The following is a 23,772-nucleotide window of genomic DNA, read 5'->3' as shown; positions in this document are numbered from 1 at the left end:
ATGCATGACCTTATGTTTATTAGTGTTGTTTTATCACCTTGTTCTACCTTGATTAAATTCCAAAGTGCTGTAACAATGAACTGGGGCTAATGAAGTTTCATCTCCTTGATGTGTGCGTTTGTATGTCAAGAAGATGAAGCAGTTGAATGGCACACGATGTTAAGATATTACCTGATTGGAAACAAATATTAAGTGCAGTAGGAAGCAGCAAAAATGAGCAGTGCCTCTCGTGAGGTGAATAGTTCAGAAGTGGCTATGTATTATTTTGGAAAAGGTCACAAATTAAGGTGTAAATTCATGTACACCTTAAGTTGTGACCTCATAAAAATGATCAATGGTTAATGGTGCAGATAACAGGATTCATAAGGGAAATTTATTGGCCACTTTTGTGAAATAAATATATTTATACCATACCAGTGGGAAATAAAAACACATCAATAAATCATATAATATCTACAACTATACTAATGGCATGAGTAGCTGTAGGTATAACCAACATTTTTAGACCTGCAGACACCCCCTCTGGCATTTTACAAATATAATACATGATAATGGCAAAATGTACTTCAGTAAGAGACAGCCATGTATATCCCACTTGTGAGTTATCTAGGCAGGCACCCCTCATGAATTATAGTCCTCCCTCAAAACATGAACCATGGAACATAAAAATAGGTGCTCCATGACCATACAATATGGGTCAAATACAAAAGCACTGTGGCAGAGCAAGCTTGTAATGCGACTATCTCTCTAATGCAAGGTGATTCCTCTACCAGCATGCTCTAAGAAGGAGCAGACATGGGCAACAATACTCATTTCCCTACTGAGTTTGGAGCAGTTTTTTATTTTCAGCTGGCTGCCAGGTGAGATACAATTAAAGGTAGGCTTGTGCATGGCATCCAACAAAAACACATCCTGTCTGTGTAGGATTCTCTGCACTCTGATGGGGTGGAAATTCTTTTTTCCTTGGAGTTCACAGGTGATTTCACAGAATATAGAATCATTTGATTTGGAGGTGATTCTTAATGACCATCCAGTTCAACTCCCCTGTAACGAACAGGGACACCAACAGCTCAGTCGGGTTGCTCAAAGCCTGGTTCAGCCTGACCTTGGATGTCTCCAAGGATGAGGCATCCACCACCTCTCTGGGTAACCTGTTCCAGTGCTTCTCCATGTCCCAAGGAGCTGTAGGGTTTGCCCTGCCTTTGGCTTTGAAGGGGACTTCCAGCTGTGTTGTTCCCATTATAGGAGCAAACCTCAACCTGCTCTGTCTCCTGTGCCAAAAAGCCCACCACATTGGTGTTAAAGTCCAACAAATGCAAGTTGCTCAGCCAAGCCTCCTGCATTAAAACCTGGTTCCAGATGGGAGTGCAATGTCCTCATGGATGATACAGAGCTTTCTACCTTAAATCTCCTGAACCTCAGCACACCCTTGGTTCAGCATAGCTGGTGTTCAGCTCCCAGCTGGTTCAGTGTGTGGTATACATGTACGTATGTCATTCTGCTGCTAGGCTGAGGTGGACATTTGGGCACAGCAAGGCTCAGAGTTAAATATGTGCAATATCATGCAGCTTCCATGAGGCATCTCCTAAGCCAAACTCCATTGAAATCCTTAAAAAAAAAATGTATTGACTTCAGCAGACTCTGGAACAGACCCACTTGGAGAGCTCAGGTCTCCAGTGCCATGTGGCTATATCTGTCCCCAGAACCAAATTCACTGGGAATCAGATCAAATCAAACCCATCTCATAGTTATCTGCAATTTTTCAGCAACTATTAACTTTTGTCCTGGTGGAGATCTATGCATGCTGCAGTGTGACATTTAGTGGTATACTGCACTGGGGGTGGAAAGATGTAGAATAAAAAAGGGCAAATGTAGCCTAAATCACTGGCTTTATGTGAATTTGGAAGGCCATTATTCAAACACCAGTGTTCTTCACTTTATAAAGAAAAAAAAAAGACTTGTTTCTACCAGCAGCAAATAATAAATTGCCCTTGTGTTTTCTTCGTATTTTCAGCTAAGCTGTCCCCTTTAAAAAAAGTAGTTATGAATTTGTTTTCCAAATGTATTTTTCATTGTGTATTTTATCATCTTTAGTCCAACAGAATTTTCTTTGGAAACAACACATTATTGTGTCAGAAAGGGAGGAGGATAAGAATACACCAGGGAACCTTTTAAAAATGTTTAAGTATTAATTTATTTCATGATGAATTTTCCACTGTCATTTTCTTAATAGCATGCACATGAAATAATCATGTCTTAAAATGCTCAGTAATTGAAGGACATTTTCATTTCCTGATTACTGAGGGAATCCTGCTTTGAACCTTTATGACTTAAGGATGTAAGCACCAGGCTTTCTTTTTTTAATATATCTTTTAATTTATGTATTTCTTCTCTCTGCTAGCCTGTCAGAACAATTTCACTCCATGATTATTTGCACACACATGGACCTTTCCTTTTGGATGGGAAGAAAACCTGGCGTGTCCTACTGCGTCCTGAGCGTGCTTCAGTCCTACTGTACAGGAGTTACATCCTTTATTTCTTGCATTTTGGTTCACCAGGGTTCCCGAGGTCACTTATTGGAAGGTTATCAAATGGCTTTTTTGTCTGAAGTGGGGACCAGTTCTGCCTTGCCCTGATAGGATACTGAGGGTCACAGGTCACTCACCTACTACATCCCACAGGAACAGCACATGGGTCCCATTGGATTGCAGCCATCAGGATCTGACTCAGGAGGCATAGCCATGTCTGAGCCCTCTTTCCCAGGCTGTTGTGACTCTGTTGCTCAAGCTCCCTCCAATGGGGTGAGCTAAAAATGCCAAGAACAACCCCCTATGTACTATCATCCCAATCTCCCCATGGGCTAATAGCCACATCCAGCTCCTGGGAATCCCCTTGCATCCACTGCTCAAGCAGTCTTTGGGAGATGCAAGGAAAGGGCTGATCACCATGGCTCCAGAGAGAGGAAACTGAGGCACAAGAATGGGACCTGTCCCACTCACCCACCATCCAACAGCAGAGTTGGAGGCAGAGAGGTTGGTGGGCAGTTTTGCAAGCCGTTAGTGTATGGCATTTCCAGGTCTTCATGGCCATCTCCATCTGCCTCCCACACCCCAATTTCATTTCTCCCCCTGCACCAGCAGGAGAGGAGGAACGCAGGGGACTGGGGGAGGCAGGGGAAGCACCGCTCGCTGGGAAGCAAAGGAAGATTTATGAGTGTTTATCCAGCAATACCAGCTAGCCTACTGCTGATCCAACTGAGCCCAGCAGGCTGCAGATTGGGGATTTGCACCGAGCCCATTCTGTGCGGGGCCATCCATCAAGCCCAGCTGCGGTGGGAAGCAGGGACCCGAGGGGCTGGGGGTACACAGAAACAGGGGCTGCCCCCAGCTCTGACCCCACAGCTCGTGCCCCACAGCATCCTCAGTATGAGCAGCGCTGCCTTCATCCCTGCTCCCTCTCTCCGGCTGCTCCGGACCGCACCACGCAATCATTTTTCTCTCTTGGACTCGATGAAGCAAGAGAGACATGTCAGTGCCTGATGAAACCCCATTTTCACTGATTAGCTCCCTTAAAAATATTTCATTTATCAGTGCCAAGATTTAAGTACTTCCCACTTGGAGGCAGTCAAGTGTGTCTTGTTGACTATGTAGCACGTCCATTTACATCGGCGCTGACAACGTTGCGGCAAACGCTAATGTCTCTGCTCCCCCCCTCCTCCCCTCAGCCTCTCCGGGCCAGCAAAGCTTAGACCTGTTTTATTTCAGACCTGTTTTATTTCAGACCTGTTTTATTTCAGATCTGTTTTATTTCAGACCTGTCCTCCTCATCTACGGGAAGAAAATGAGGAGGGAGGGAAGGAGGGGGGATAAAAAGACACCTCTGATGTGTGTCTTTCTTTTCTACAAGAGTCATTTGCAAAGTCATAAATTTCAATTTCCTTCTCCCCCGTTCTATTATTACCTGGGCCTCAAACAAGTTTTACACTCATTTATTCCCAAATAGAAATGCAATTTCCTCAGCAAATGATACCTAGCTAGAACTCCATTTATGTTTCACCAAGAAGACTTATTTTCATCTTCTTTATATCTCCCCCCTTCTTTTAACACCTTCATTTGCATCTCACCCTTTGGGATGGTCCCCTGCTCCCATCCCTCCCTTGAGGGCACATCAAAGAGACAAATCATTTCACACTCCTTCACATCATCTTACCAAAGGTTCCCAGTGTTCTGGGGCTGCCTGGCTGAAGGATGAGATTTGGGACATACACTGACAAAAAAAAGGTGGAATTTGGGATCGGGGTCAGACAGAAAAGGGCTGTGGGATTTGTGAGCTACTTTAAACAGAGCAACAGTGTTAAAAGGTGTCCTATTTGGCACGGAATGAACAGGCTGAATTTCCAGTGTGCTAGTGAACACTGAAGATGAAATAAACAGAAACAAGGCTAGCTCTATTTTTCAGGGTTGCCGATGAGTCTCACTGGGACAGCCCAGATCACCTGTACGAGGCGTCTTAGGGGTTCCAGCATCCAGCTTGTATGGTGCCCTAGATGTCACTGAGACAAGTCTTGAGGAGACAATGCCTAATTTCACTCTGAAGTTATCCCAGTACAAACAAGGTACAAATCTGCCTTACTCAGCAAATTCCCTATGGGGAAGGCCATACGAATTCTGCTAAGGAAGTCTGATTTTTCTTCTAGTGCCAAGGCAGGGGCATGGTTGTGAATCCACCTTTGTCTCTGTCTCAGTTTTCTGCTACCCACAAGCTCAGCAAACATATACAAGAGCAAAGCTTGTTTACTGAAGACCTTCTGCAGCAAGTCTTTTTCAGCTTCTATTTTTCTTCTATAACTGATGGTGCAAGACCCTGTGCCCCTGTTTGTAGAACTGCCAGATACATATACTTTAGGGAATGAATAAAGAAAACCAGCCATTCTATAGCTTCCCTTCCCTAGCACTAGATTTCCCATCCCAAGATTAAGAGCCTAGGAAATATTAAAGGCTAAACACTAAGGAGATTCCTTTCATTGGCTCATTGGCGTCTTGACATTTCCACTGAGAACAGAGCACTCTCACAGAAGAGAACAGAAAATGCCCAAGCCGACACAGCAGGAGTCTGAAAACCAATATAATCTTATGGCTGTTGACATGTTGCAAGTGACATAGCCAGCCACTTCCCTAATACAGGATAATTTTGCTCTATCTGCAATGTATGGGGGCAACATTGCACTTAGCACTGAATTGGCTTCATGCTGGCTTGGCATGGAGAGATATTGCTGTATGGGGGATCTTGTCCTCAGGTACTGGAAAGGGGCTGCGGGGACATGAGGATTTCACTGTGGGCTCTTAGCTCTGGCATTCACAGGTCTGAGTGTGTTGTGGGAGCACTGGTGGAGAAGGGGATGTTGCAGGAACCTGATGTTATGGTGGGAAAAGGCAGAGGAGGAGGCTGCAACACTACTTGCAGAGTAACTGGCTTTGCTGTCTGCAAGGGAGTAAGTTGGTAGCTTTAACGTAGTCTGGCATCTATTATCTTGCCCGCTTATTTTCAAGCTCCCTTAGAAGTCATGATGTTTAGTGTGACACATATATTTACTAAGCTAGTAACCACAAAAATGAGCTGTGTGGCCGCTCCATTGAGCACAATGCTAATAATTGACAGCACAGTCCAAATTGTGAAATAGAGGTGAACAGAATGGATTTTATCAGATATTAAACTTGACCACAGATGGAGGTGACTATTTTATTAGTAAGCTCTGAAGGGGAAATGCCATGCACCCACATTTATGCTGCTATAACACTTCTAGCTTTAACTTTGATGAATCTTATTTTTCATCCATGGATCTGAAAGAGATTTACTAAGAAATCACACCAAGGAGCAGAAAACGGGTTGCTTGACTCCTACACTGACATGCAATCTGCTGAACTGCGTTTGTCAAACACTTCAGCCTTCTCACCTTTCTTGGCCACATGTGACAGTTCGAATCACAGGTAAAATGCCAACATTTTGTACTGAGAGATGTGACACTGCTTGTCTTGTGGACTTAGTTTGCTTCAAAAGTAATGCCTCTTTTTTATTTCCATGGAAACAGCAACAGGTACAGAGAGCACAATAACACCCAGATATTGTGGGTATCTTTGTCAGAATGCCCAATAGAAGGAAGTCAAAGGCAAGTTTTCCAGCTGGCCAGCAAACACCCAAAATGACCCAAGAGCCTCTCCTTGATGCACACTGAGACCATTGTGGTGGGTGGACTGGGATGCATTCTGCACTTTCTTTGGGTATTTCTCAGCATAGCACAGCTCACTGAATTACAGCCAAAATAAACAGATACTGATGCAGATGTAGTTGATATGTGTAAGCCCGATGTTAGGATTATTTTTCCACTTCAAAGAGAAGGCCTAATGAGAGATACCTATCAGAAAGAAAGATGAACTATCTCCCCTTGGGACCAAACCAAGGAGAAGGCAGAGTCCTGCTGTCACATCTCCCAGACCTGGCTGGCAGTGGCAGTGACACCAGCTCTGCATCCCCTCCAGCCAAGTCCAGCTGCCTGCTGGAGGGCTGCACTGTGCACAGAGCTGGTTTTCCTCCTTGTCAGGTGGATGGATGTTCACCTCCAGGCAATAGGCTAATTTCTGGCTTCATTTGCGATGATGCCAAGGTTAAATACAAATTTCCTAGAGAGATGAGACTAAAGCAGTACATACCCAGTGTATGAGACCATGAAAATCAACAGGAGGCTCTCTTGGGCTCTGAAGACTAGTCCTGTGGAGAAGGGGGAAGACAATGTAATTCATATGGCATTTGGGGGATGCTGAAGACATGGCGAAGAAGCTTCCTTCTGGTATCTCCCAGGAAGGATCTCAGGGCTAGAGGGTGATACTCCTTTTCCTCTTCTGCTCCGTGTTCTCCATTCTCAATCCCTCATGAAATGAAAATTTTGATCCTAATCATTAGTCCTATTTAGAACGAGTTCTCACTTCATGAAGAAAATGTGTGTCAACTCAGCTCTCATTCTTTCTCATCAGATTCATGATCCTTGAGGTCCCTTCCAACACCGGCCATTCTGCGAAGTCTGTCCAGTCTCCAAATATAAAGAAGATGGCACAAAAGGCATCACCAGTGTGGCAAATGACAACACTGAGAGTTCTCAAGCTATCCTATGTGAAAACTGAAAAAGGCTTTAGTAAGTTTGGATAGAGCTCTTGAAAATGGTAGGAACTGACATATGAACTGTGCTAAATCCCAGAGGGATCTGAGAGGCTGTTATTTTCTTCCTTTGTTTTTATTATTTTTCTCTTCCTTTGAAGCTTAAAAGCAAAAATAAATGCTTTCTCTTCTTTTGGTCCCCATCCTCCTGAAATCCATAATGCTATAATTAAAATGTCATAGTGAGACCACTCAATATTTATCAACAGTCAGGCTCTGGCAGGTACAGTTTGGAATCCAGATCCAAAGCTAGAGTAAACTGGCATAGCTAATGGGAGTTAACTAATTTCCACTAGGACACAATTTGGCCTGAGGTTTCGCATTTTCTCGTCCATCTACAAATATATAAAGGCAGTTCAAAAATGTGTTCTCAAGAAGTTTTCTGTGAGTATTAATTTGAACAAGAGCAATAAAAAAATCACTGATATTCCATGAAGGCTGTCAAGCTGCAGCTTCCTCCTGTAGGAGGGCTGTTTCCATCCTTTTAAAATGGGGAATAGTAGTTGTGTTCATCTGTTTTATTTATCTTATCACAACTGTCAACCAATACTTGCATATTGTGGCTCAGTATTTATTGTTTATCCAGCCGTTCCACTTAGGCGAAATGCCTCTTAATATGCTCAATAAAGAAACTTTACCCATTTGGCTCATGGTGCTGTTAATTTGCATATCATTACCATCTCATTAGATTTATGGCTCTGATCAAATACTTTCACCACCCTGTTACTCTGTGCTGGAAATCCACAGGCTTTCGTTAATGCTCTGTATCTTAGAAATGCCTCTTTTTCTTTCTATTCTAGCTTATTGTTTTTGTCAAAATAATTTCTGGAAAAAGTATTTATTCAAGGCCAGAGAAGCCAGTATTGCATGCTCATAGGGACAGCAAAGAGTCAGGAAAGACAGAAAGATAGGAAGACGTGTCCGATAATCACAGAATGGAATCATTGAATCATTAAGGGTGGGAAAGATCACTAAGACTGTCTAGTCCAACCCCAGCCCACCATGCCCACTGCCCACGTCCCTCAGTGCCACATCCCCACGGTTCTGGATCACCTCTAGGGATGGTGACCCCACCACCTACCTGGGCAGCTGTGCCACTGCATCACCGCTCTTTCTGAGAATAAACTGTTCCTAATACACAACCTGAACCTCCCCTGGCACAACTTAAGGCCGTTCCCTCTCATCTCATAATGAATTATATATGGCCCCTTTGAAATGTGATGAAGAAAGCACTGGACATATGCCATCTTAATCTCTTGGACATCACTTTCCTTTGGGGCTCAACCCTTCTTCCAACAATGGACTACTCCAGAGTGGTTCAGCTTTCCTTTAAAAAATTGTAATACAACAGGTCAGTAACAGCAATCTCAAAGCAAACATCAGTGAGCTGGGCAGCCAATATTGCCGCCAGTGAACAAGTGCTCTTATTTAAAATATTTGTAGTCATTTAATTCTTTGTGTCTCTGGTGATCATCTGCAAGTGATTCACAGTGCATAGTCTGTCCCTGAAGAGCCTGGGATGATCATAATTCAAACAGATCTATTACCTTTTAGCTTTCCAAATGTAATTATAATGCAATTAATTAGGTACTCTCAGTTGATTCTGTGTCTCTTCCTTGCAACCTCAGCCTATTGCCTAATAGGTTTGAGTCCTTAAGAGCATTCAATATTTGTGCTGATTCTTCAGTAGAGGCTAATAAAGTTCAGCACGTATCTGGTAGCCCGTGTAAAGAATCTATCCTAGCATTTTATTCACATGACGTTCAAACAAATTTTGCATCCCATTTCAGCTCTCTGTGATTTGATTTTATTCTCTCTTCTGTGCAAAACACTTTTCTCTGAAGCCATAATAGGTTAAGGAAAAAAAAAAAAAAAGCTGTTCCATTATGCTGCATTGGTAGCTTAACAAAACAGACTCTGTCCCTTAAGGGCAAAAAGCCCCCGGCTCTGCTGGAAGAGGGCACAATAAGGAGGCAGACAGTAATCCTCAGTGGTCATAAGCATCCATGGTCAGACAAAGCGACCTTCCAGGCAACCATGTCTTGCACAAGTCCAGCCAAACGCCTCAGTAACTGCAGCTGCTGCAAATGGCATTGCAGCACACAGAGCAGAGTTTGCTTAGAGATGAGGGCAAGCAGACTGACTGCACAACACTGTGTCCATGGGCTTGCAAGTTCTAATCTGTCAATGCACATCTGTAACCCCAGCACCTCCAAAGTGTCTGGGTCCCTGGGAATGGGTCGTCTTGCAGCATTCATGCATAAATGTGCAAATGGGAATGGAGGAGCCATGTATCAGCTTTAGTTCTGTCTGTGATGTTGGCCAGGTTACGTTATCCCTAAAGCTGTGATCCATCTTTGTTAAGAATTCTTCTTGCAGATGACTGTTTCTCATTAGACATGGCAATTACCAGCAGTGCAGGACTCTGATTTTTACACAAGGTTTCTAAAGGCTGCAGAAGAGAAGTTATGAGCATTCAAATACTCCAGTTTTCATTGAGATCTCTCAGAAAGATCGCTTATTAATCATAATACATCACACTCTGATCTCCACATTCTGGTCTCATCACAGTCTTAACTGAGAACCAGTGGTACAGCGTTAAAATCATGGACGTATTCTGTGCTTTAGCCATTGGTGTGGGAAAAGACACATCCAAGAACAGGAATATTGGTCATAATCAAACCACGAGGAACAGGGAAGTCATTTCTAAGTAAAACACCTTCTCTTCTCTTCTCTTCTCTTCTCTTCTCTTCTCTTCTCTTCTCTTCTCTTCTCTTCTCTTCTCTTCTCTTCTCTTCTCTTCTCTTCTCTTCCCTTTTCTCTTATTTTCTTTTCTTCTCTTTTCTCTTTTTTTTCTTTTCCTCCTCAAAATGCTGTGAGAAAGATCTCTGAAAAGTGGGTAGAGGAGGAGGGCAGCAAGAGATAGCTCTGAGGTACATTTCAATCTGCATGGTTCAGGAAGGAAGGAATTTTCAATCTCCTCTCTATCATTTTCGATATCATTAATCCTGAACACTCCATTTTCCATGCTCGCCCGCCCAGGCCCGTAGAGTGAGCGACACATAAAGTGACACATATTCATCACTTGGCATTCGGTGCCGTGAAGGCTGTAATATAATATTAGTGTTGTGTTATCACTGTGTCTCTCTCACCAGCCTCGTCTGCGGCGACAGTAGATGACATGAATCGATCACCTGTGACATTTTTGATTTGGTGTCACTTTCCCCATTTCTGCCATTTGTTTTGGCAGTTAAGAGGTAATTGTGTGACATTAGCATGGGAAGACTCACTTTCCTGACCCCTCTTCCCAGGCAGGAGAAGGGGAATGAATTGCTTTTGTTTTGTTCTATAGGTTCAGAGAAGCTTGCAAGAGACATAGCACAAGCTGCAATCTCTTTGCTGTACGTTCCCTTTCCTAAAGCCAGCAGGGCTGTGATGTCTCAACCAGAGATATCTGATCCTCATTCAGGCCAGTGCTGGTGCTTTAGGCACCCCTTTGCTCTGCTGAAGTCACAGGACATCATTTCTTCTTAGAAAGAGCAGTGATGCACTGGCACAGGCTGCCCAGGGAGGTAGAATCGCTGTCTGAGGAGGTGTTCACAAACTGTGGAGATGGGGCACTGAGGGACACGGTCTGTGGGCATGGTTAAGGTGGGTTGATGGTTGGACTGATGATCTTAGAGGTCTTTTTCAATCTCTATTCTGTGATCTCATTCCTCCAGCTGCAGATCTGTACCATATGCAAGAAATTAATCATGTTAGCAATCCAGGGGAGGTAAAAACCATTCATCCTCACTGTAGCCCTGGAGTAATTCCACCAACTGGCCATGTATGATCCTACATGGAAACCTGATTCTTGTTTTGCTTTCTGTCCAAGTAATTTTTATCTTGGGTCCAATTTAATTCTGCAACATTTCAGTGCACACTGTAGACGTAAGTAGGGATGAAAACAGGGTCCATGGTGACAAATAATACAACTGACCATAGAAGTCATGAAATTTCCCACAATCAGATGTCATGGATGGGCTGAGACAATTTTGTAAAGCAGGGAACCTGGCATAGAAATGTGCAAGGTGCAGAGGTGCAATCTGCTTCAGATTTTTGGAAGGATAAAGGATTTTTGTCTTTTTTGTAGGGAAGGAAAGTCTTCCAAGAAATACAAGAACTTCAAGGTCAGACTGGACCAGGTTCTGAGCACCTGATCAAGCCATAGGCGTCCCTGACCATAGCAGGGGAGTTGGACCAAATAGCCTTTAAAGGTCGCTTCCAACTCCAGTGATCCTATGACATTCAGAACTACATATCTCCAACACCAACACTCTTTGGTCATCCTTGCATCCATCACCTTGTTATACACAACTATTGGAAGTTCACCACTGGTATGTGCCAGAAAGATATCATGCAAAATTAAAAGAGAAAGCAAAAAATGCTATTGTCCTGACAATGAACCCCTAAACACTGAAATGCATTGTGGTTTTCCCTCCAGCCAAACAAGTAACAACTGGAACAACCACTGTGTGATGGATGGCTTGGCAATAGGAGATTGCTTTTATCTGAGCTTTGGCCTGTAAGGCATGGAAGAACCATAACTCATAGCAACACCATTGCAGTGACCAAGTTTAAAAGTTAATGCTATACGCCAAATCCTTAGCTCCTGTCATTCACCAAAACCACATGCATGGACCTCACAATGGCAGCTGGTAAAGCAGCAGGGATCTCTGCATTTTAACACATCTTCTCACAGCAGATAAGGTGAATTTGTAATAACTACACATATGGTAACTGTTGAGTCATGGCCTGAACCACTAATTGAGCACCTGGGGAAAGGACTGGCTCAGCCCTGGGAGCACAGGTGAAGGCAATTCAGCTGTGTGACCAGAAGGGGTGGAGCCTGGCTGCACCTCTCTTAGACCCCATTTAAGGGCTGACTGCTACTTTGGAAGGTTCTCTTTCTGGAGATCCCTCCCTTGTGGTGTTTCCTTTGCAAGCCTAGATCTTCAGAGACAGGTGAGTACTTTTCCTTTTTTCTTTATAACACCTTTCCATCACAATAGTCCCTTTGTCACTGGATCTCTTGTATCACTGTTCCATTGCACTGATCCTTCTGATTGTTACATCACACATGTTCACTTCTCACCAGGAACCCATCATTAATTTAGGAAATGCTCTTCCTGTAGGCAGAATTTTTCATAATTGTCCATCAGGAGCTCCATTACAATTTCTACTAAAGCTATCTGTACCAGCCACCAGTACAGATGACAACCTGCTCACAACTGGCTGATCTGCCCCTGGCTGATGACTTTGCACTGGCCAGCCACCATCACAGAGTGCCCTGTGTCCAGGATGAAGGTTGGAGGTCATCAGCTGCTGGGGACCCCCCAGCTGGGTCCCTTGCTCTCCATGGGCCCCTGCCAGCCAGACCCGTTAACCTGGTCAGGAGACAAATTGTTCCCCATGTCAATTTTCCATTTAAAATGCAAACTAGATTTGACAGAGTAAACCGAATAAAGATTTGGATCGGATAATCCAGTAAAAGCTAATTACTAAAACAAAATGAGACACTGAGACCCAATCCCCCTCCTCCCTTTCCTAACGAGGCTCATTTGATGAGTTCTCTGCCTCAAGTATTAGCACTTTCTATCAAGAAACACAAGCTATTAACTCCTTTTAACAATTTATGATGTTCAATAAACTGATTAGAAGCCATGGTACATAATTTAAAACCGTTTGGATATCCTATGGCCATTAAAGGGAAAGCAATGAGTCTGAACAACCCTGCTAATTATAGGTCTTGATGACTCCTGATTAGAAACCCTAATTAGGTGTCCTAAGTAAATCTTCTCTTGTTTTTAAATTTATTGTCTTCATCTCCTCACCTTGTTCATGAGATGGTTTTAGGTAAGTTAACAACAGACCTTCCCTAAACTAGACATTCATTCAGCCAAAGGGAGTGAGATTCGTAGCAAAAAATGCCTTATCACAACCCACGACTCCTCAGTATTTGATTTTATTCTGAAGCCTAAAAGCTGTTATAGAGTTTGGTGGGATGTCTTTCTTGTTTCTTCCATTCTCCAGCTTACTCCATCTTATTGAAAAGCCAAAAAGTGTTGATTCAAAAATAAGTTTCCCCACCCCACTCATTTATGCAACTTTGGAGTTCCCTTAGAATGCTAAAATAACAATGGATGAATGAAAGTAAAAATTTCTAATTCTCATGTTGGTTCAAATGCTGTTTTTATCAATTTATTTGTTTTTTTTTTTTTTTTTACCCTGGAATTTTGTCTTTACTTGCTCTTTTCATTGTGGAATTAAAAGGTGCCTTTTTCACACTAATTTTTAAAAATCAGTTCCAATACAATAACATTATTTGAAAACTTAAAATCAAGTTGCTTTTGATGCAAAATTAGAGACTAATGGCAACATAACCTGTCAGCTCAGAGCTCGTGTCCAGCTGTTCCGAGCACAGTTTCCTTTTCTGCAATGGGATGATCTCCAGGGAGGGAGGCACAAGCAGAAAGATGAGCTTGGTAAACAGATGTGATGTGGAAGGATGCCCTAAGAGAACTTCAAAATAGTTTCACTCTCCCACAAAGTCCTGTTTCAACCTGTTTTTCCAGGACCTTTATGGTATGGGCCTGGGCAAACAAAAAGGCTCTGCCACTGAGAAGGAAAAGGCAGAGAAACAAAACTTCCTTTGGAAAGATTCATTAATGTTTAATTCTCATCCCTCCTAAAAATCTGCTTCTCATTTCTGCTCTAAATTAATTTGCTTCATCTTCTAGCCATCAGGCTTTGCTTAGTTTTTGTCTGCTAGATTAAAAATCTGTATGCTATGATAATTCTGCTTCCTGGGCAGGTATTTATAGATGAAAATCAAGTTACCACCCAACCTTTTCCAGCGCTCAGCTGGGAGCACTTTTTGCAATAGTAGAATGATGGATACGGATGATGCTATCCTCCTTGACATTCAAGAGATCATCTGTCCTGAGGCTTTTACTAAAATCTCAATCTGTGGAGCTTCAAAATTAAAGCAACAGAAATACCGATGCTTTTCCTACAACCATAAAATACCGAGAGCACATCAATACTGACTGCAAACTGGTGATTTGGATCCCAGTCCAATTCCCTCACAAGTTTCTCATTCTCCCTATTTAAACATAGCATGGGACAAAGGCTGAGTTTAGCCTGTCATGTTGGGGTGGAGAAGATGAAATCTGTCTAGAACTTATCACAGATGAGGTGGTCTTGCTTAAGTGGTCTGGAAGAACAGACCTGGCACCCAACAGCCCAGTGCCCAAGGAGATAGTCCATGCTTTGCTGTTCCTAAAACAATACTGAAGCTTTGGGTCTGAGCTCGAGCTGGGCTAAGAGCAGCAGTGTAGTGAATGTGGAGCAGAGGTTCTTATCTGCACACTGTGGCTGTAGATGGAGCACCTCTTCATGTCCAACGTGGATGAGCCATTGGTTTGTGCAAGCTCTTGGAGAGGACATGGAAATCTCCAGAGGGTTGTCCACACAGTGCTGCCCCACACTCAGCACAACAGCCTTGCTAGGAATCAAGCACTCAACAACAACAACGAAAAAAACAGACACAAAAAAACCAAACCAACATTAACAAGAGACAGTAAATTCCTAAGCCAGTGAGTAACTTCTTAACCTAGTTTTACCCACTGCCCTGAAGAACAGTCCTATAATTCACCTGGTCATCATACCTCCATCATATGCAGGGTGCTGAGAATAGGATTTCCCTCATTTAGATCAAAGACGTTTCCACGAGCTGATGAAACAGCACAGATATTCTCATGGTAGCTTTGCAAACCTGCATGTGTAAATCCACTAAGAAATCCATGAGTAAGATTATATACGGGTTGATAAATAATGTATGCAACAAGCATGAGGTGGCAGCTTACCCAGACTAGCCATTTTCTTTAATTTCTGATTAGCAGTCAGTCGATTTGTAGACACAGATACACAGAAATAGTCATAGAAAGTCCTTACAGAACAACTGTCAGCATAATGACAGACTTATGGAACAAAGAAAACTGTTGAGTGATTGACAACTTTTGCAGTTACTGAAGATTTTTGTGCTCACATAGAATCTACAATGCTAAGAGATGGAAGGGACTTAAAAGATAACCTAGTTCCAATGCTCTGAGACAAAGGGTTGCCATTTGTTTTGGTTTGGCACATTAGCCAACAGCGTCTCCTCCTCTGAGTTAAGAATATCATCACAGTATGATTGGGAAGCCAAAATCTTCTTTTAGGATGAGGTATTCCATCCTGTACAAAGCCATCATGTGAGTTTTAATCTGAAGCTTTGCCCTTTAGTTGTGTTTGCTGTTAATTTCACTTTCAGTAATACTTACTTAGCACAGAAAAGCGTAGGTGTTATTGGCATGATCTCTTTTTTTGGGTGATCCACGGGGAAATATTTGACATTTACTTCTTTTTAATACCCAGCGGAAAGAGGCTGCCATTCTTCCAGCAAGCTGAGAGGTTCACTTGCTATCACAATCTGGGATTTAACAGGATTCAAAGCTGATTAGGTTAGAAAGCATATGGGGTATGAAAGACATTTTATGTAATGGGTTTACATGTCCCTTTTGGTAAACAAGTAACCATGCTATTCACTCTGAAGAGTTAATATTTTTGTTGCTCATTGTTTTTAGTCCGTTTTTGCCCCTGTGGGATATTTTTCCTCCAAGGTGTTCATGCTGTGGGACTCTGACCAGTGGGTCTTTCCAAGAAAATCAGCATTAATTCTCTTGTCTCTGACAGAGAAAAACAAAAGTTTCATTGGAAACAATGGTTAGTTGTGAATTACTGAACTGAAATGTTCCCCCTCCCTCCCTTTTTTCACTTTATTAAGCAACCTGGAAAAAGTGATAAAAATTTCTTCTCAGATCTCTCCAAATCTATATCTTCTCTGAAAACAAAGCATCCGTAATCTATCTTAGTTTAGATTTTGTACTTGCTGATTGCAATAGAAATAATTCAGTGCTGATGGCAAATTGGAGAATTTAGTCCTCTAAATTGGTCTTCATTTTGTAGTCCCTTACAAACAATAATGCTGAGGGACATATTGCTAAAACCAACTCCTTCCTTAGTGTTCAGTCTTGTCCTTTAACAGGTGCAGGTACAGTTTTTGTTCTCTGTAAAACATCAGGGTCAAGGTGACAGGCGTGGAATCACTGAGACGTGTGTGGAACAATTGTTCTTTCAGACACATGATTTATGAAGTATCTGACTAATGTGGTCATAGGAGCCCAAGAGGAAGGCTAGGAAGCTGGTAAGAAGCATTCAGTTCCCCTCCTGGGCCCATATTTGCATCCTATTTCCACAGTTACATTCATCTCACTTGATGGTAGCTGTTTTAATATTTAGGTATTTTATTTAAGCTGGTTGCCAAGGTTTCTTCTCAATCCAGCAAAGAGATCAGTGCCTGCCATCAGCAGACAATCTATCCTTTGGTCAGAGGAGATGCCCAGACACCTCACTTCTAAATAGTTAGATGAGACAAGTACCCAAGCAGCACAGTAACCTATACGTGCATCTGCTGCCTCAAACACATATGACTTTCCCATTTATACACACCACAGTATCTCTGAATAGCTTGTGACACAGGACAAGAGTAAAGATGGGTTTACACCACGACTTTCTTTTCCTCTCATCCTGACTTCTCAAACACTATCTTGTTTCTTATGTTCAGATCTGACCACATGACAGGGCTGTCTCAGTTTTCCCACCAGTTACTGGAATGACACCAGCATGGAAGAATTAGTCATCAGTTAGTACCCTTCAATTGCAATTTAGCAGGGAGAATGCCCTTGCTAGAGCTACTACAAAATATGAATAATGGACTTTAATTAACAATCAGGTTTGGCCTCTTGACTGATTTTAGTTGGACTCCTAGGTCAGTGCCCTGATATTCTAGTCCCAAACATTGCCACTGCTGTGGCAAGATCTGAGCAGGTCTCATTCTCTGTGTGGCTCGGCAGTTCTCCTGTTATATTCTTCATCTCCAACAAGTTCTGATTTTTTGACATACCTAAGATGAATATTCAAGGTTTTAGCCCAATTTACATATCTGTAATCCAGCACTGAGAATAAAAGGTTGTCAGGCAAAATAAATGTGTGTCTCAAGGTCAGACCTGGTTGAAACCGATAATGGTGCTTAACAGCCTACGCCATGACTTCACAATGATCAGCATTGCTCTAATTGACAAATTAGCTGTCCATATGGGCTCAGAGGCAATCATACATCCATAAATCCCAATAAATACAAACATAATCTGATCTAAGTTGGATCAGCCAAATAAGTTAAAGCTAGGTTTAACACCTTAAAGGATTGCATTTAAGGAAAATCACTGTTAGACAAGGTTCAGGAGCACTGGAGCCATATGTTCAGAGCAGAGGCATCAAGGATCACCAGCAGCCTTCATCTCCTGACTGGGTCTTGGGCACTGCAGCCATCGAGTGTGCTATATGCCCCAGTGATGGCTCATGTGACATTGGTCTCTTCCCCACAGTTTCCATACTGAGGTTGCTATTGGGCTGATAGACAGCTGAAATCTTCTCTGAATCCATTGGTAATGTCAGTCACGTTGAACAGATGGTAACCCTAGACAGCTGGGGAGTTTCTACAGTTTTTCCTAAAATTTCTGATAGAGCAGAAAGACCTTCATGGTTCTTGCAGGGTGGAAATGTTGGGACCTTATTTGACATCCCAGACCTTATACAGGTGAGTGGCCATGCAGAGATCTCACCCTCTAAATAAGCTTTATGCTCTAACTGGGTTCCAAGGATTACTAGGTGTAGGCAGATTTCTATAGCCTGATGTAGGTCTCTATCCTGGGACAAGCAAGGCTGCTAGCTACCCAGTGGTAGGACCAAAAAGCATGGTCCCCTATGACAATGCTCATGTTCTCTCTGAAAGCATTCAGAATAACACCAAACACTTCATAGTAGCCCCATCTCTGCTTACTTACCCTGGCTGTTCTTTAAGAACCACTTTAGCTTTACCCAAGGATTTCATCAAAGGCCCTCAGACCTTCTATGGGTATGGCCCCATAGCTTAGGATGTCATCCGAGAGCTGTCTAGAGCCTTGAACTGATGAGGTCTTCTTCAAGCACAGGGGCTTAGAAAGTCACATGTGGGTCACATCAGCAATTACTGACCCAGGCTGCAGATCTGCCTTCATTTTCAGTATTAAAAGGAGCAAGCACTAGTAATTTCTTTGCCTGTTTGTTTGTTTCCTTTCATTTTCTTTTCAAACTTGTTTTATTGATTCAGATCATGATCAATGGTCACTGTGAGTTATAAGAACCTACTTTGCCATTGAGACTGTGCTGTCTGAAATGAGAGCATTAAGGAGTGTGGATGGCTGTCTGCCAGCACCCACAATTCATGGCCTTTTTTCATCCTCCTGATAGCCTTCCTGGCTTCACAGTGTCTGTGCAGAAGCTACCCAAGCCCTTCTCTAAGTGGCCATTCCCATGTCTCTGCCCGTTGCAGTGGACTGCATCTTAGGTACGTGTAATCCAGTGCTATGTAATAAGCATGGGCTTTGAATCAATTTAAGGACCATGAAGGGTGTGGGGAGCTCATACAGGCTGGGCCTTGCTTTAGAAATCTCCCAGTATGGATAGGGGTGGACATTAAAGACCACTATTATAATTAGTTCTCCCATTTGGGTAGGAGATATAGAATATCCATAGTAAAATGCACAATTAGGCCAGGTTCAGCACAATAAAGTTTCAGAAAAAGGTGAATAGTCCCTGCTGTTTGCTTTAGCCATTCCTATGGGCAGTTCATGCAGTTCTGTCCCCTCTCCTCTGGGACATGAAAGACTTTGATTTTGACTTGGACTGTTATGCAGACTTTGAAGCCATGGTAGAAAACAGAACTCTGGGAGCTGCAATGGCTGGTTGGAACATGGAACCATTGATCAAAATAAAAAATAGTGAACAACAGGAGACAGAAAGTTTTTATCTCCAAGTGCCTTCTTCATTAAGACCTGCTTAAACAGCCTTAGGGGCTGAACCCCTTTGTATCAACCCCCTGACCCCAATTGACTTTAGATCAAATTCTGAATTAAGCAGTAAATCACACTGCTCATCCTAGGCACACGATGGGAGTTACAAGAGTTAGACAGTGATTTATGAGACATTTGAACTAGGGCCTGTGTGCTCACCTTGAAATATAACTTTCATCCTTCTGGATTGTCAGTGCGTGGAAAGAAACGGCAGCTTTGCTGCCTGATCTGTTCTTTAGAGAGCTGTAACAGCAAAAAAGGGGTTACTAAAAACTTTTGTAGGCAACAAGGTTTTGAGGTTTGGTTTTGTAGTATTGTGCCCCAAAAAGGTTGCCAACTTTACAATATATATGTGGAAATTCACTCCTGTGCTCTGCAACCCTGTCTGATGTGAGCACACACACCAGCATATGTTATCCACATGCTAAATGCATCAAGGCTCACACTATTTCAGGTCTGAATTCAAATGTCTGCACCATTATTCCTATGTATTATACCTAATTTCTTCTTTCAGTGTTCATTTCTGTGACTCTAAGCTCACTAAGTATGCATTTCAAAGAGATGAAAGTATAATTATGTAGGATTCAGGGATATTCTTGCTATTCCTTGTGCTTGTGAACCCCTGGAAAGGTGTCTGAAATTGCATTTGCATCTCTGTAAAGTGGTAAAAAGCAAAGTGACAGCAAGTTAGAGATGTTTGTTCCAGTATATGAAGCAGATATAACTGAACGATGCTAACAGTGATCCAAAATGAACACAGAGCATGCAAACAAGCTATGAAACTCCTTGATAAGGAATATTTTGTATGTTAAAAATTTGTCTCCGTTCAAAAGGCAACTGAACAAATTAATGGAAGAAAAACCTCTGAGGGATGTTCAGCTGCAGGACATCACCACTGGCTCTGTAGGTCTGATCAGCAAAGTGTCGAAGGTTAGAAACTATTCTGGGAAAATGTCACCCTTCTTTTTGGACACTTTCAGAACTAGGATCAAAACTGTCTCCAGCTGACGTTTGATCTGGCTTTGTATGGCTATTCTTGTGGGCTTGGGTGTTTTTGTTCACGGGGAAATAATGCAGTATGGCTGTTATCCTATTGGCATGCATTTGGTCCATTCGTTGACAAAAAGACTTCCCACACGCCTCCAAGGTGTCTGCACACATGGCCTTTTCCTGGATACAGTTGTAACTAAGCAGCTGCTATTGGATATGCCCATTGCCATACTGTGTTGCTTACTGTTTACATCCAATAGGGTCAGTCTTGTGCAGCAGCTTTCTATATTTTGTGATTAGATTAAGGGATTATTGATGATGATTCCCTAAGCAAACAGAGACCACAGCTGTCCTAGCAACAGGCTGGAAAACCCTGGTTGTATGTTTTCATTCCTCAAATACCATTAAAACCCTTGAGAAGACAGAAGCAAGGGGATTGGAACTAGATAATGGTTAAGTTTCCTTCCAGCCCAAACCATTCTGTGGCTTGATTCTACAGACAGGCCAGAAACATTTTGAAATGGTTGACACTGGCTAGAACAGGTTGGAATGGTCTGGACAGTTCAGCTGATTCTGGCCCATTCCAATGACTTCTGGCAAGTTTCAACTGTTTCCAACCATTTCTAACCCGTTCCAAGAAGTTCAAGCCAATTCCAAGTGGTTCAAACTGCTTTAAACCCATTCCAACACTGAATGGTTTCCTGGTGTGATGAGAAGGAATGGGGCTCTCCTGCAGGTTCTGTAGGGAGACCATTGATGGGATCAGTCCTTAGCACCCCTGGGACAGTGGGGCCAACAGCCTGAGGTTGCTCAACAAAAATAGGCTCAGCAAGACAAAGATTTCAGTGCGAGACGTCTTGATTTCCACTTCTGATTTCCATTTATGGCTTTTGTTCTAACGTTTTGACCACTGAGTGGGGAGAGGGTCAGTAGATGAAAATATAAAGCTCATAGGGACTGTAAGTAATAAAATTCTGCAACGTATTTGCCACACTCTTTTCTGTCTTATTAAATTGAATGGTCTCAGTGGAGAGGGACATAACACAAACCACAGGTTCAAATACCTCTGAATTCTGGAAGTACTTGAAGAGAGCTCTAATTCTTCATTTATCAGTATTACGTCTACTAAGAGAATAGACACATCTTAATTCCTATGCTCAAACTGTTTTTAAAAATAATTCTATGTTAATTGAACAGAATTGATTGATCCAAAACAGTTTTCATTATCTACAATTAATTATTACCTTCCTTATTCATTCTATTCAAAACATAATTATAAATCCCACCAGAAGAAATGCTTTCTTAAAGCTTTTTTGGCCCGTGAATATTAGAACCCATAAGTGCTGAAGCTCCCCATACAGTACAGCTGTACTGATTCTCAAGGTTATGTGTATTTTTTGTACTGGAAGACAAGGGTTTGACCAAAATCAGCAAGAATTAGAAATAGAGGAAATTCTGAGGCTTTTTATTTTTTATATTAAACTCAAAGCCTTTCCCAAAGCTGAGTGTTTCAGGTCAGCTGGAATTTGCCTGAACTCATTTCTGGATTTGAAAGTGATCTTAGAAACCAAAGCCTTAGTGGAGAGCGATTTACCAAAGAAATACTCAGTTCTGCTCAATATTCTTAGTAATAATAGTAATAAAAAAAAGCTATTTTCTTTTTTTTTCTAGATGTCATTAGAAGTCAGATTTCTTTTTACCTGCAGTTCCTCCCTGCCCCAAGTCTAACCTCACAAACTCAGCTGCTGTGTTTGCAACTTGCACTGTGTTGCTGCATGAGACCTGAAAGCACAGCTGATGATAAAATAAGGATGACATTTCCTAAAGGTGAGACCAGTGCGAAGCAGAATGACGTGGACAACTGAAATGCAAAAAACTACAAAAATAAAACTAAAGAAAACACAAAAGCACAATGTCTGAAAAGCAGAAGTAAAAAAAGGCCTACAAAAACCACCAAAAAAATGAATGTGAATTCTCCAAAAATTGTATTTTTCAATGATCATCACATCCATATTGGCAGTGATTTGCAAAAACCTTTTCCACCTGACTTTCTGGGCAAACAAGTATGCCCAGTCCTGACTGCAGGTCAGGATGTACCCCTTGCCCTTCTCTTTGGAGCAAATAAAAGAACTTTATTTACACAAGGCTTTAAATAAAAGCTCAGTTTTCACGTCACGGCTTTTGAAAAGAATAGCTCCTGAAAGATTTTTTATTTCTGCAGGAAAGCACAAGGAATGTGCTTATTTAGCTGAGATAAAATGATAATTCCTAAGAAATCATTGTGGATTAGGGAGCGAAACGATTAGAGAGAGAGAGATGGTATATTTATGAATGTGTGCATAGCCCTGCTGGTTAAAGGGGTATTAATCCCTCTTAGTCTGCAAAAGGACCTTCAGACTGCTCAAGCAAGCAGGGCTTAGGCACTGCAAGCTTCCTAGAAAGTCCTAAATCTTCACATTAGCTCCCTGCGTTTCCTCATCTTAAAGTCTAAGCCGTTTTCTAAAGGATACTTCCATAAACAAGCCCCCTCGGAATCTGCAAGGATTTGGAAATCCGGATTGGTGGAAATTTTTAAATCCAAGGTCCAAGTGGATAGAAGAAGATTAGGTTGCACTTTAAAAGGCCACCTTTAAAGAGACAGTGCTGTCCTAGATCATTATGTAGGCTGATCTGAAAAAGAAAAAGAAAGGGAGAGGGAAAGAAAAGGAAACAAAAGAGGAGACAAAAGTAAAAAGGGGTTTCATCCAAGATCCTGGCTGGCTCAGAGTCCTACATGGCCCCTGAGCCTTTCAGAGGAAGAAAAGGTGTGCATCTCTGTCAAAAACCCCACTGCATTTCTTGCTTGGCACTCAGGTTGCTCGTGACTTCTCCACCACAGCTTCCCACACGCTGCAGGACTCCTGGCATTCGCTTCAGTGGTTGCTACCAAACTGCTCACTGTTTGTCCACCAGTGATATATATTGTGCATGGCAGGAATAGAGCCCACGTGCAAATTACTGCAAGATTCCTCAGTGTGACTGGGGGCATCTTCAAGGGAGATCTTGGTTGTTTTTCACTAGACTTGGGGCCATTTATTCCGCTGCCTTCTATCATTAATAAGAGCATTTGTGGTCATGAGCACTGCTTGTATACATTATAATATACATATTTCTAAATGTTTAGGAATATACAGATCTTTTTTTTTTTTTTTTTAACCTAAGGATTGTCTTATTTCTTTTTTTTTTTTTAAACTTAAAACAAGTCCCCTATCATCAAAAATGGAGAGGAAGGTTACTTCATCTTGCCTGCAGAGCTCAGAGGTGATCACAGCTCTGGGTATTGCTTCCTTGCTCTGTTAAGCTGGCTAAGAGAAATTGTATAGAGCAGCCCAGAAGATACTCAGAAGATGACTACTTGGCAACAGACAGCACGTGACTTCTCTACAGTGCTGCCAAAATCCCTAAATTTACCAATAGTTCAACACGTGATGGGTGACTCTACCTCGGAACATTAGTATGTGATTTGGCCTCAAACTGGGAGGATCAGCAATAAATCCAG

This window comes from Phasianus colchicus, chromosome 9 (genome assembly GCF_987193195.1).
Source record: "Phasianus colchicus chromosome 9, bPhaCol1.hap1.1, whole genome shotgun sequence".
Classification (NCBI taxonomy): domain Eukaryota; kingdom Metazoa; phylum Chordata; class Aves; order Galliformes; family Phasianidae; genus Phasianus; species Phasianus colchicus.
Note: the sequence above shows the minus strand (reverse complement) of the source record.